The sequence below is a fragment of the Triticum aestivum genome, chromosome 7B (assembly GCF_018294505.1).
Source record: "Triticum aestivum cultivar Chinese Spring chromosome 7B, IWGSC CS RefSeq v2.1, whole genome shotgun sequence".
In the NCBI taxonomy this organism is placed as follows: domain Eukaryota; kingdom Viridiplantae; phylum Streptophyta; class Magnoliopsida; order Poales; family Poaceae; genus Triticum; species Triticum aestivum.
Genome location: NC_057813.1, coordinates 487,529,846 through 487,545,836, shown reverse-complemented (window position 1 = coordinate 487,545,836; position 15,991 = coordinate 487,529,846).

Genomic DNA, 15,991 nt, shown 5'->3' with positions numbered 1-15,991 from the left:
AGGTCATTCGCCTCTTCGTTTTCACTGCCCGGTCAAACCAGAACGCGACGATGCAGCAACGATGTAGCCAAGAACCAATGCCAAGTACTCCCTCCGTTCGGAATTATTTGTCTCGGAAATGGATGTATCTAGAATTAAAATACATCTAGATACATCCATTTCTGCGACAAGTAATTCCGAACGAAGGGAGTAGCACGCTGGAGACTGCTTTGACCAGCATCCGACGACCAACGAGCGACAAAATTGAAGGAGCTCTGTGAGGCCGAGTGCTCCCGGGACCTTTGCTATGCTAGATCATTTCACATCCCTATACATCACCGGAGGCATTTATGCAGAGTCATACATTTGTTCTAGTATCGAGTTGTAATTTTGAGTTGTAAGTAAATAAAAGTGTGATGATCATCATTATTAGAGCATTGTTCCATGTGAGGTTATCAAAATAAAAAAGGCCAAAGAAGCCAAATCAAAATAAAAGAGGCCAGAAAAGCCCAAATAAAAAAGAGGCCAAATAAGCCCACCAAAAAATGAGAGAAAAGAGAGAAGGGGCAATGTTACTATCCTTTTCCACACTTGTGCTTCAAAGTAGCACCATGTTCTTCATGATAGAGAGTCTCCTATGTTGTCACTTTCATATACTAGTGGAAATTTTTCGTTATAGAACTTGGCTTGTATATTCCAACGATGGGCTTCCTCAAATGCCCTAGGTCTTCATGACCAAGCAAGTTGGATGCACACTTAGTTTTTTTTTGAGCTTTCATACACTTATAGCTCTAGTGCATCCGTTGCATGGCAATCCCTACTCACTCGCATTGATATTTATTGATAGGCATCTCCATAGCCCGTTGATACCCTAGTTGATGTGAGACTATCTCCTTCTTTTTGTCTTCTCCATAACCATCATATTTTATCCCACCTATAGTGTTATATTCATGGCTCACGCTCATGTATTGCGTGAAAGTTGAAAAGGTTTGAGAACATCAAAAGTATGAAACAATTGCTTGGCTTGTCATTGGGGTTGTGAATGATTTAATACTTTGTGTGACAAAGATGGAGCATAGCCAGACTATATGATTTTGTAGGGATAACTTTCTTTAGCCATAGTATTTTGAGAAGACATGATTGCTTTATTAGTATGCTTGAAGTATTATTGTTTTTATATCAATATTAAACTTTTGTTTTAAATCTTATGTATCTGAGAATTTATGCCAGAATAAAGAAAATTACATGGATAAATATGTTAGGTAGCATTCCATATCAAAAAAAATCTGTTTTTATCATTTACCTACCCGAGGACGAGCAGGAATTAAGCTTGGGGATGCTTGATACGTCTCCAACGTATCTATAAGTTTTGATTGTTCCATGCTAATATATTATCTGTTTTGGATGTTTTATATGCATTAATATGCTATTTTATATTATTTTTGGGACTAACCTATTAACCTAGAGCCAAGTGCCAGTTTCTGTTTTTTCCTTCCGCGAAAAAGGAATACTAAACGGAGTCCAAACGGAATAAAACTTCACGATGATTTTTCTTGAACTAGAAGGCACCCAGAGCACTTGGAGTACAAGTCAGAAGAGCCACGAGGCGGCGGCAAGGGTGGAGGGCACGCTCTAGCGGGGCGCCCCTACCTTGTGGGCCCATCAGTGACTCCCTGAACTAAATCTTCCTCCTATATATTCAAATATATTCCAAAACCCTCAAAAGCATCCATGAAAACACTTTTCCACCGCCGCAAACTTCTGTTCCCATGAGATCCTATCTTGGGGCCTTTTCCGGCATCCTGCCAGAGGGGGATTCTGAAAGGATCGATATAGTTGACTAGAGGGGGGGGGGTGAATAGGCAACTAACACTTTTTATACTTCTCTTTACCAAATTAAACTTTGCATCAAAGTAGGTTGTCTAGATATGCAACTAGGTGAGCAACCTATATGATGCAACAACAACTAGCACATAAGCAAGCAAGGGATACAACACAAATAAGCTTGCACAAGTAAAGGCACGAGGTAACTAAGAGTGGAGCCAGTGGAGACGAGGATGTGTTACCGAAGTTCCTTCCTTTTCAGGGGAAGTACGTCTCCATTAGAGCGGTGTGGAGACACAATGCTCCCCAAGAAGCCACTAGGGCCACCGTAATCTCCTCACGCCCTCACACAATGTGAGATGCCATGATTCCACTATTGGTGTCCTTGAAGGCGGCGACCGAACCTTTACAAACAAGGTTGGGGCAATCTCCACAACTTAATTGGAGGCCCCCAACGACACCACGAAGCTTCACCACAATGGACTATGGCTCCGTGGTGACCTCAACCGTCTAGGGTTCTCAAACACCCAAGAGTAACAAGATCCGCTAGGGATTAGTGAGGGGAATCAAATTTCTCTTGGTGGAAGTGTAGATCTGGGCCTTCTCAACCACTCCCGAGCAAATCAACAAGTTTGATTGGCTAGGGAGAGAGATCGGGCGAAAATGGAGCTTGGAGCAACAACGGAGCTTTTGGGGGAAGAGGTAGATCAACTTTGGGGAAGAAGACCCCTTTATATAGTGGGGGAACAATCCAACCGTTACCCCCCCAAGCAGACCCGCAGAGAGCGGTACTACCGCTTGGGTGGGCGGTACTACCGCTGAGCCAGCGGTACTACCACGCCACCTAGCAGTACTGCCGCGCACATGAGAGGAACAAGGTCCTGGACCCAGAGCGGTACTAATGCGGTGGTAAGGGTGGTACTACTGCTCGGGAGCGGTACTACCGTCACTACTGCCACAACTAGTGCCGCAGAACCCGACACGAGAAAACGAGGCCTCGAGTCAAGGCGGTAGTAGCCCGGACGCACAGCGGTACTACGGCGGAAGACAGCAAGCGGTACTACCGTTGAGGAGCAGTACTACCGCTTGTTGTGCTTCGGCGGTACTACCGCTGTGGCCCACGGTACTACCGCTGGGGCCAGACGGAGTAAACAAAGAGGGGAAGGAGAGCTCCATTGAAGCGGGAAGGATCAGCGGGTGCAATAAGGATGTGTACGTGTTGATTCCACCCTAGCCTTACCAAAGCGGATCCCCTCTTGATAGTACAGTGACTCCTACGCAACTAGTCCACCAACAGAGAAACGAAAGAGCTGCACCGTCTTGAATAAAACACCGAGGGGAGGGAATCGTCTCGTGCCAAAGGATGAATCTCTGAAAATCTCAACGCACACGATTAGTCCGCAAAAGCATTGTCATCAATCACCAAAACACCTTGGGGATAAAAATGCCCTTACAATCTCCCCCTTTTTGGTGGATTGATGACAATACGAGATTTGCACAAACGGGAAAAGACATAGGACATGCGCAAACCCCACAACTCTAAAATGTAGATGGGTTCCCCCTAGATGTGTGCTATCTAGATAAGTGCTTTGGACTGCACGGCACACATACTAAGATCAACGCTCCCCTATATTTTAGAGACCAACAACCTAAGAAAGATATATGAGAGCAAAGTATATATAACAGGATAAGCATGCACCTCATAAGATACCGAAGGACTAGATAGACATAGATAATGATAATATAAAGATAAGGTAGCATATATCTCACACCATATGTGTGGAACTTAGGTCTCACTGGCACACAAAACCAAGCAAAGAAAACAGCGAGAAAACACACCACAAAGAAGACACACTCGTAAATCAGACAACGACAATGACACAAATCCCTAAACTCTCTCCCCCTTTGGCATCGAGACACCAAAAAGAGAGCGAGTGATGCTATGGCTCCAGGTGATAGCACGCGGGGGTCTTGAACATCATATCCCAGCGGGATCGTCTGCACCGTCGTCATCGGTCGGGAACTGCTCGGCATCAGAATCTGTCCACGAGCAGTGCTGCTGAATCCACTCCTCCTCCTCAGTAAGCTGGTCCTCAGACCCACTATAAACGGTGGCACCCAACTGACGCATGAGCTCCTTGTGACGTCCCCTGGCCTTCTTCTCAGCCACATGAGTCATGTACTGACCACGAGTCTCCATGCAGAACAACTTCTTCACCTTGAGCTTGAGCTTCTTTGCCCAAGAGGGCTCTGCCCCAGAAGGCTCATAGTCATCATCATCATCAGCATCAGCCTCCTCCTCGGTCTCCATGGTAGCAGCAGAAGATGTAGCCCCAGATCTAGGGACCTGGGTGCCCCAGTTATCCTTCTTCCTTAGACGCTTGACCTCATGAGACACCAATTCTCCAGTCTCTAGCATAACCTTGGGATAGACCTTATCCCAGGCCTTCTCAATGAGCAGCATGATGAATGGACCATAGATTAGGCACTTACGCTCAGAGATAGCAGATAAGAGCTCAGACCACATAACATGAGACATGTCCAAGGACTCGCCAGTGTTTGCCTCCTTCTCACGTTGGCAGAAGAGAAGCATGTCCACAAGGTAGGAGTGAACCATATCCAGATTCCCGATACGAGGGAAGAGAGTCTCCCGGAAGACACGGTGAAGAATGTCCAGAAAGGCAGGCGGCTCATATGTTACCTTCTTAGTGTCAGGGTTGATCTTCTGAGTGCAGTAGGGCCAGAGAGCTTGCTTGTGAGTGGAGGTTGTATTACTGTGACGGCGAAAGCCAACATGAGTCTCAAGCCTGTGATCTTCCACCCCAAGTAACTCCATGAATGCCTTCCACTTGACAGAAAGCAACTTGCCATTGGTCATCCAAGTCAGAGTCCTATCCTCATCAGTCCCTAGATGGACAGTGGCATAGAATTGGGCCACAATATCAGCATCATAGTCTTTGTTGAACTGCATGATTCTGAGAATGTTCAGCTGAGAGCATATCTAAAGAGCTTCACCAAAGTACTCAGGATCCTTCTCCATATAGTCTGTGTCAATGGAGCGCACATCCACATAGAGATTCTTCTTGGCCTTGAGCACATCAAAGAAAATGGAAAACTGAAAGCGGTTCCAGAACGGACGGTTGACCAAAGTGGGTTCTTGATCTTCCACATAGGGGTTGCGGCGATGCCTTGTCCAGAACTCCTTGGCATTCATTTGAGGCACAGTTTTGCCCATTGGCTTTGGCTTGACGGCAGACTTCTTCTGGAGTTGAGGTGGAGGTGGAGCACTAGAGGAACCTCCTGCTGACTCAAATGTGCGGTAGCGCTTCGACGTGGCACGACTGGGGTTGAAACGGCGAGCTTGATGCTCAGGATGTTCATCACCTGGAACCAAACACAAGAACACGCAAAACAACCAGAAAGAACGAGCATAAGCCACCAAACACAACAAAAAGGATCATTGAATGGTAGGAACACGATGGAACTTGGCAGGCAGCGGTTGTACCGCAACCTGGAGGCGACAGTACCACTCCAAGCGGTAGTACCGCTCCAATGAGAGCGGTAGTACCGCTCGAAGCGGGGAAACAACAGTTTCCTACTGCCGTGGTCATATCCGTCACTACCGGCCTACCAAATTCAAAAATACTCCTACCAAGCGCTAATCCAAAACATCTAGCTGCCTTCTCCACCCTACTCAAGCCTAGATTTAGCCAAAAATCTAGAGATGCAACCACTATTGCCCCTAAGACGCTAGATTTGAAATCTAGACAAAAAGAGAGAGGGAACAGGGGCAATACCGGCATCCATGGCAAGAGGACGAGGTGGGGATCAACTCTACCGAAGGAAATGGAGAGGGACGCCCCGGAGAAGAAGATCCACCGGAGCCCTCCCATGGCGAGAAGTTGCTGGAGAGACGAAGAGGAGCGAGGGGGCGAAGCAAATGGGTATGGGGGAGAAGAAACCTCCCCCTGCCCCGATATAACCCCTGATCCCGCCCCGCAGCGGTAGTACCGTGCTGGTGGGCGGTAGTACCACTTATAAGCGGTAGTACCACGCACTACCAGCGGTAGTACCGCCCAGCACGCCACGGCAACTAGACAAAACCACTAAGCTCAAAAAGAGAAAAAAAACAATGGCAAAACGACTAGGAAACAAACACACTAGCAAGGGGCCAAGACACACCTCTTCAGGAGAGGGCGGTGGCCGAGGCCACCTATGTTTGAGTCAAGAGGTACGGTGTCACAAAGATATTAACCTTGGGCCCATGACCAAAACTCGTCCTTGAAGCACAAGTACCATCGAAGATGGTTAGAGTGAAAGACTTGATCAATTTATGCATAATGGGGGGAGGGAGAGTTCATTGAGAGAACAACACTCCCCCTATGTCCATGCCTACACCTAAACTAGACAACATGTTGAATGAGGTGGGGTGTGCAAGAGTTCAAGTCACATTGCTCGAATCAATGATATTTAGCTCATGCCTTAACTCGCGAAATCTTGCTTCATCCAAGGGCTTCGTGAAAATATCTGCAAGGTTATCATGAGTGTTGACATATTTGAGCTCGATCTCCCCTCACCTAATGTGATCCTGGATGAAGTGATACCGAATCTCAATATGCTTCATCTTGAAATGTTGCACCGGGTTGAGAGAAATCTTGATGGCACTTTCACTATCACACCAAAGAGGCACTTTGTCACAAATGACATTGTACTCCTTTAAAGTTTCCCTCATCCATAAGAGTTGTGCACAACAACTACCGGCCGCCACATATTCTGCTTCGGTGGACGAGAGAGACACACAACTTTGCTTCTAGGAAGACCAACTCACCAAAGAGCAACCAAGAAATTGGCACCCTCCGGAAGTGGACTTCCTATCCACTTTTTCTCCCGCCCAATCGGAATCCATATAACCTTAAAGCTTGAAGTCTGCTCCTCTTGGGTACCATAAGCCAAAGTTTGGGGTATGAGCCAAATATCGAAAGATTCGCTTGACCGCCACAAGGTGGCTTTCCTTCGGTGCGGCGTGAAACCATGCACACATTCCCACACTCAACATGATATCCGGTCTAGATGCACAAAGGTAAAGCAAGGAGCCAATCATGGAGCGATATACCTTTTGATCCACTGCTTTACCATTGGGATCAATGTCAAGTTGGCACTTGGTGGGCATTGGAGTAGTAGCCGGCTTGACATCACTTAGCTTGAATCTTTTTAGCATGTCTTGAGTGTATTTGGCTTGGTTGATGAAGGTTCCTTCTCTTCTTTGCTTGATATCGAACCCGAGAAAGAACTTCAACTCTCACATCAAAGACATCTTGAACTTAGAGGTCATGAGAGCGGCAAATTCCTCATTGAAAGCTTTGTTAGGGGAACCAAAGATAATATCATCAACATATAGTTGGCATACAAACAACTCCCCTTTGACCTTCTTAGTAAAAAGAGTGGGATCAATTTGCCCAACCTCAAACCCACGGTCTTATAGCAACTCGGTAAGGTGGTCATACCATGCACGTGGGGCTTGCTTAAGGCCATAGAGTGCCTTATCGAGTTGGCACACATGATCCGGGAAGTGGGGATCCTCGAACCCGGGGGGCTGCTTGACATAAACCAACTCATTAATAGGACCATTAAGAAAAGCACTCTTCACATCCATTTTTTGTAACTTAAAGTTGTGATGGGAAGCATAAGCAATCAACAAATGAATGGATTCAAGGCGAGCAACGGGAGCAAAGGTTTCACCATAGTCAATACCCTCGACTTGGGAGTAGCCTTGTGCTACCAATCTTGCCTTGTTGCGAATGATGTTCCCATGAGCATCTTGCTTGTTCTTGAAAATCCACTTGGTTCCAATGACGTTGTGGTTCCCCGACGGCCTTGGCACCAATCTCCACACCTTGTTGTACTCTAAGTTGTTGAGTTCTTCATGCATGGCATTGAGCCAATCTGAATCTTTGAGCGCCTCATAGACCTTTTGGGGTTCAACACAAGAGACAAACGCGTGATGTTCACAATAGTTTGCTAATTTTCTACGAGTGCTTACCCCCTTTCTTAGGCTTCCAACCACATTCTCCATGAGATGGCCTTTGGTGGTGAGCTTGGAAGCAATCTTCGTAGCACGACGCTCTAATTCCTCCTTGGATGTGGAAGGAGGAGGATTAACTTGATTATCTTGAGCGTCGTCGTGAACTTGTTCAAGATCTTGAGCTTTATCTTGATCTTGAACTTGCTTGAGGGGGATAACTTGACCTTGGGCATCATTTGGTGGATCATCACCATTTTGAGGTTGATCTTGCCCTTGGTCTTGTTCACGAGGTTGAGGGCCTTCACTTTGTTCTTCGGAAGCGTGTGGGTCTTGGGTTGGTGATGGCTCCACTTGAGTGGAGCATTGTCCTTCTCCTTCGGCCATAAGGGGTTCCTCAATGGGTAGGATATGACCCACACCCATTCTTCTTATGGCTTGGGGAGGAATTTCATCACCTACATCACAAGTACCACTTTGCTCCACTTGGGAGCCATTATTTTCGTCAAACTCCATGTTACACGTATCCTCAATGAGTCAAGTGGACTTGTTGAGAACACGGTAAGCATGAGAGTTTGTAGCATAACCAACAAATATGCCCTCATAAGATCTAGCCTCAAATTTAGACAAACGAACACCTTTCTTGAGAATGAAACACTTACACCCAAACACCCGGAAGTACTTGAGGTTGGGCTTATTACCGGTGAGTATTTCATAAGGAGTCATGTTCAAGCCTTTGCGGAGATAGAGCCGATTGGATGCATGACATGCTGTGTTGATGGCTTCGGCCCAAAAGTTGTATGGAGACTTGAACTCCACCATCGTGGTCCTTGCCGCATCCATCAACGTCCGGTTCTTCCTCTCCGCAACACCATTTTGTTGAGGGGTATGTGGAGCAGCATATTGATGCTTGATACCCTCATCACTAAGAAACTCATCCAAGGTGTAGTTCTTGAACTCGGTGCCGTTGTCACTTCTTATTGTCAAGATCTTTGCATCATGTTGATGTTGAGCTTCATTTGCAAAGTCGATGGCAGTTTGTTGAGTTTCACTCTTCCTCTTGAAGAAATATACCCAAGTGTATCTTGAATAATCATCCACAATAACCAAGCAATACTTTCTACCCCCAAGACTATCAAAGGATGGAGGCCCAAAGAGGTCCATGTGAAGGAGCTCCAAGGGTCTCTTCGAGTAGATGATAGTCGTGGGAGGGTGAGCCTTCTCATGAAGTTTTCCTTCGATGCAAGCACTACAAGCACGATCTTTGGCAAAACTAACATTTGTTAGTCCACGGACATGGTCCCCCTTGAGAAGAATTTGCAAAGATCTCATATTGACGTGGGCTAAACGGCGATGCCAAAGCCATCCCACATCAACTTTAGCCATTAGGCATGTCATGGTCTTAGTGGGTTGCTCCAAAAAGTTAATCACATAGAGACCGTTCTCGACATGCCCAACAAAGGCTACTTTAAGAGTCTTGCTCCACAAGAGGGCCACGGTATCAATATCAAAGAAAGTGGCAAAGCCCATAAGTGCAAGTTGACGAATGGAAAGTAAATTGTATGTGAGGGACTCAACAAGCATGACTTTCTCGATCGTTAGATCATGAGAAATGACAATCTTGCCAAGACCCAATACCTTAGAAGATGAGGCATCACCCCACTCGACATTGGTGGGCATAGATGGGATCTTTTGCATGTCCACCACCAAGTCCTTGCTTCCGGTCATATGATTTGTTGCTCCACTATCGAGCAACCATGATCCCCCACCGGAAGCAAAAAACCTACAAGAGATCAATGCTTGGTTTTAGGTACCCATTTAGTAATGGGTCATTTGATGTTAGTAACTAGGGTCTTAGGAACCCAAATAGACCATTCAATGTACTCATAAGGAGAACCAACAAATTTATCATAAACATGCCCATCACTAGCACAGCACAACACATAAGAAGGGTTAAAGTCGCAGGCTTTGTTGGAAGAGATGGCTTTGCCCTTTTTGGCATCACCACCCTTCACATTGTTCTTCTTCTCCTTAGGAGCACCCTCTCCCTCCTTCACAAAAGTTTGCTTAAGAGGGGGAGGTCGTTTGGTCTTGTCATTCTTCTTATTGTTCTTCTTCTTATCCTTGGACTTGGGTGTGAACCCAACTCCCTCCTTGGCCACAACTTCCTTTTGATTGCTCAAAAGGTCATTGAGGTTCTTATCACCTTGTATTCATGACACAAGGCCTTTCTCGAGTTGTTCCTTCAACTTGGAATTTTCCTCCACAAGATGCACATGCTCACAACACGGGTTAGTAGCATTTGCGTTATCAATTAAGACCATATGAGGAAAAGTGGCTTTCTCCTTGGTTAACTTCACTTGGAGTTGAGCATGAGACTCCTTGAGGCTAGCATGAGCACCCTTCAAGGCCTTGTGTGCCTTGTCAAGTAAATCAAACTCCTCTTTGAGTCTAGCAAGATCAACCCCAAGATTAGCCTTCTCGGAGTTTGCCACACGAGAGACAACAAGAGCATGATCAAGATCTTTCTTTAATTTAGCATGGTCATCGTTGTGTGACTCCTCAAGAGTCAAACGATGCCCACGCTCTTCCTCATGAGCATTAGAAAGATCCGATATCTCATCGGCATAGTCACGACTATGCCCTTCCATCTTAGAGATGGTTTCTTCGTGAGCCTCGATCATGTCATTGGCTTCACCAAGTTGTTCTAAGAAAACAACAAAGTGCTTCTAGGATTTGCCCTTGAGTTTACTCATAAAAGACTCAAATTCATTCATCTCTTCATTAGACCACTCACTTTCATCAATGCAATCCGTCAAGGAAGGATTAGTAATGATGGTGGTTTTAATGTTGGGGGTTACCTTGTTAGTGGCTTTAGCCATGAGGCACTTGGCAGTGATGTTCTCGTTGGGTGAATCAAAGAGAGACACCCGGGGAGTTGTGGCAATGGCAACGAAGGCCATGGCCATTACTTCTCCATCTTCATCATCATCCTCATCCTCATGGTATTCTTCTTGAACCACTAACCCTCGAGTAGGAGTCTTTTTGGTGAAGTTGTTCTTGTTGGGGAAGGACTTGGCTTTGTCTTTTCGAATGAGCTTGCCACCATTGTCTTCCCGCTTCTCGTAAGGACAATCCACAACAAAGTGACTCACATTGCCACAATTGTAACAAGTTCTCACTCGTTGCTTGCCCTTGAACCCACTTGAATTGTTCTTGTTGAAATTGGGCCTTGTGTTCTTCTTGCTCCAAAATTGCCTTGAAGCAAGAGCCATGTGCTCATGATAATTATATTTTGTATCCTCGGGATTGCCCTCCTCATCTTCCTCTTCTTCCTCTTCTTCCACAACGACCTTGGCCTTCAAGGCAAGATTTGACTTCTTTGTTCTTTGAGAATGGAGCACCGCGTTGTCGGCGGTATTGTCCAAGATGCTCATAGCAACGAACTCATCCAACACTTCACTCGAGGTCATGGAGTGGAAGTCCGGTCTTTGACGGATGACGAAGGACATGGCCTTGTTGTAGGGCATAATGGCCTTGAGGAACTTGCGCTTGATCCAATTGTCATCCGTGTCCTTACTCCCATGATCTCGGAGTGAGACCGCGAGTTTGGTTACTCTCTGAAAGAGCTAACGAGGTTCTTCATCTTCCTTCATTGCAAACTCATCGGCTTCATCTTGCACCACTTCATAGTTGGAGCATTGAATGCTTGCGCTTCCTTGATAGAGAGACACAATGCAATGCCACGCGTCTTTGGCCATGGCGTAGGGTCGAAGATGAGGGAGATCTTCGGGGAGAATTGATTCTTGGATGATGAAGAGAGCATTCTCATTGAATTGATTATCCATGGCTTCTCTAGGGGTGAAGTTGCTTCGGTCATGTGGATAGAAACCTTCTTCAATGATTCTCCAAAGATTAGTATTCACATGATTTAAATGACGCTTGAAGCGATACACCCAAGAATCAAAATCCTCATTTTTCACAATCTTAGAAGGAGGACCGGCATGATTTAAATGAGTAGAGGGAATCGGTCCTCCATAAGTTGGAGGTTCCACATGGGCAAAGATGCCGGTGCCATTTCTAACACTAGTAGAAGGACCCTTTTCACTATTAGCTTCCCCCTTGTCGGAGGTAGCATCCGTCACCTTGTTAGTGGGATCACCCACTTTCATCGGCGAGGTAGACAGTTTAAGTCCTTCTAGGAATTTAGTAAACATGCTTTCAACCTCGGTCGTCATGGATTTTTTCAATGTGTCTAAAGCCACGTTGAATTCCTCACGAGAGACCGCGGTTCCCCCATCGACTGAAGACGAGGTAGGATTCACACCGGAGTGCTCCTCCACACCGTCTATGATGTCAACCATACTCTTCGGACGACAAAGTCCTTAAAAAAGAGACGAGGCTCAGATAGCAATTGAAAGGATCGATATAGTTGACTAGAGGGGGGGGGGGTGAATAGGCAACTAATACTTTTTATACTTTTCTTTACCAAATTAAACTTTGCATCAAAGTAGGTTGTCTAAATATGCAACTAGGTGAGCAACCTATATGATGCAACAACAACTAGCACATAAGCAAGCAAGGGATACAACACAAATAAACTTGCACAAGTAAAGGCATGAGGTAACCAAGAGTGGAGCCGGTGGAGACGAGGATGTGTTACCGAAGTTCCTTCCTTTTGAGGGGAAGTACGTCTCCGTTAGAGCGGTGTGGAGGCACAATGCTCCCCAAAAAGACACTAGGGCCACCGTAATCTCCTCACGCCCTCACACAATGCGAGATGTCGTGATTCCACTATTGGTGCCCTTGAAGGCGGCGACCGAACCTTTACAAACAAGGTTGGGGCAATCTCCACAACTCAATTGGAGGCTCCCAACGACACCACGAAGCTTCACCACAATGGACTATGGCTCCGCAATGACCTCAAGCGTCTAGGGTGCTCAAACACCCAAGAGTAACAAGATCCGCTAGGGATTAGTGAGGGAATCAAATTTCTCTTGGTGGAAGTGCAGATCTGGGCCTTCTCAACCACTCCCGAGCAAATCAACAAGTTTGATTGGCTAGGGAGAGAGATCGGGCGAAAATGGAGCTTGGAGCAACAATGGAGCTTTTGGGGGAAGAGGTAGGTCAACTTTGGGGAAGAAGACCCCTTTATATAGTGGGGGGAACAATCCAACCGTTACCCCCCCAAGCAGCCCCGTAGAGAGCGGTACTACCGCTTGGGTGGGAGGTACTACCTCTGAGCCAGCGGTACTACCGCGCCACCTAGCGGTACTGTCATGCACATGAGGGGAGCAAGGTCCTGGACCCAGAGCGGTACTGCCGCGGTGGTAAGGGCGGTACTACCGCCACTACTGCCACAGCTAGGCCGCAGAACCCGACACGAGAGAACGAGGCCTCGAGTCGAGGCAGTAGTAGCTCGGACCCATAGCGGTACTACAGCGGAAGACAGCAAGCGGTACTACCGCTGAGGAGCGGTACTACCGCTTGTTGCGCTTCGGTGGTACTACCGCTGTGGCCCGCGGTACTACTGCTGGGGCCAGACAGAGAAAACAGAGAGGGGAAGGAGAGCTCCATTGAAGCGGGAAGGATCAGCGGGTGCAATAAGGATGTGTACGTGTTGATTCCACCCTAGCCTTACCAAAGCGGATCCCCTCTTGATAGTACAGTGACTCCTACGCAACTAGTCCACCAACAGGGAAACGAAAGAGCTGCACCGTCTTGAATAAAACACCGAGGGGAGGGAATCGTCTCGTGCCAAAGGATGAATCTCTGAAAATCTCAATGCACACGATTAGTCCGCAAAAGCATTGTCATTAATCACCAAAACACCTTGGGGATAAAAATGCCCTTACAGATTCGATCACGGAGGTCATCTACATCAACTCTATTACCCTTCCGATGAAGCATGAGTAGTTTACCACAGACCTACGGGTCCATAGCTAGTAGCTAGATGGCTTCTTCTCTCTCTTTGATTCTCAATGCCATGCTCTCCTCGATGTTCTTGGAGATCTATCTAATGTAATCTTCTTTTGCGGTGTATTTGTCGAGATCCGATGAATTGTGGATCTATAGTCAGCTTATTTATGAATATTATTTGAATCTTTTCTGAATTCTTATATGCATGATTTGATATCTTTGTATTTTTCTTCGAATTATTGGTTTGGTTTGGCCAACTAGATTGTTTTTTTTTGCAATGGGAGAGGTGCCTAGCTTTGGGTTCAATCTTATGTGATTTCACCCAGTGACAAAGTAGGGGTAGCGAGACACGTATTGAATTGTTGTCATCGAGGATAAAAAGATGGGGTTTTCATCATATTGCTTGAGTTAATTCCTCTACATCATGTCATCTTACTTAAGGCGTTACTCCGTTCTTTATGAACTTAATACTCTAGATGCATGCTGGATAGCGGTCGATGTGTGGAGTAATAGTAGTAGATGCATGCAGAAGTCGGTCTACTTGACACGGACGTGATGTCTATATTGCATAATTATAACTTTGCGCTTTTATACCAATTGCTCGATAGTAATTTGCTCACCCACCATATTATTTGCCTTCAAGAGAAAAGTCTCTAGTGAAACCTATGACCCCCGGGTCTATTTTTCATCATATTAGTTTCTGATCTACTATTTTGCAATTTTTTATTTTCATATCTATAAACCTAAAAATCCAATTTTTTTTTATCTTTTGTTTAGTTTTATCTATCTCTATCAGACTTTTGCAAGTGACCGTGAAGGGATTGACAACCCCTTTATCACGTTGGGTGCAAGTGTTTGATTGTTTGTGTAGGTGCATCTATTAGGGACTTGCGCGTTTCTCGTACTGGATTGATAACCTTGGTTCTTAACTGAGGGAAATACTTATCTCTACTGTGTTGCATCACCCTTTCCTCTTCAAGGAAAAAACCAACGCAAGCTCAAGAAGTAGCAAGGACATCACTGAGCTGAACGTGTGCTGAACGCGGAGGTTCCGTACGTTCGGTACTAGATCGGTTGGATCGTGAAGAAAGTTCGATTACATCAATCGCGTTGTGGAATGTTTCCGCTTACGGTCTACAAGGGTACGTAGACACACTCTCCTCCTCATTGCTATGCATCTCCATGAATAAATCATTGCGTGTGCATATAATTTTTTTTGTTTTTCATGCAACGTTTCCCAACAGAATCTGTGGTATATTGTTTCTTCTCGACCACAAGCAACACAGAAGGCACTGCCCTTGATTCTTCTCCGCAGCAATTCTGACCCTGCCGCTAGCCCATTCCGAATCAGTCTCCACGTATGGGGGATTTTTTAAAGATTGCGAATAATTTGAAGGCATTATGATTTTTTAAAATTTGTGAATACTATTTAAAGATGTGAACAATTTTTTTAGATAATCTGAACATTTAAAATAACTTCTTTTTTGAGAATTAATTTTTTTAAATGTGATCAATTTTAAATTTAAAATAAAAAACCAGAAAAGGGAGAAATGAAAAGAAAAAAAGTCAAAATTGGTAAAGAGAACAAATAGAAAAGGATCCGAATATCCAGCAAACGTTCGCAGTGATGGGTGGCATTTGCAAACGTTTCCTGTCAGTTTCTTTAGAGATGTATGACAGTTCCTGGAAAGAAGAACATTTTGTGGCAAAAATAGACAGAAATTGGTATCTGCTCCCACCTAAAAATTTCATAAAATACTTACAAAAAAATGCCATAAAAACGTTCGATTGACATCCCCTTTGCAGTTAGTATTTCCGATAGACAGGAAATCTAAAAATCTCGACAACAACCTTTTTTACTAGCAAAAGAGCTCGTGCATTGCAACGGGAGAGAAAACATAACACACACTCTTAACCCAACAACCATCACTCAAGATCACAATAGGTCCATCTCTTTTATTTTTGCGAGGCATCATATTTGTGTTGCCGCTTATCCTCCTTCTCACCCTCGCCGGTGATGGCCTCGATGTTCACACACACAAAAAAACGTGTTTGAATATGTTTAATCCTAAGGCGTCTCTCTCTCCCTCTCTCCTCCCTCTCCCTTCCTCTCTCTCTCTCGCTTTCTCTCACTCTCACGATGAGAAATCTGTTGTTTTCCCCTGCGACATTTTTTAGAGATATACATGTGTAGTTATCGATGTTTTCTTTTCCTTATTGTTATAGTGGGGTGTTTATTTGCAATCTGGG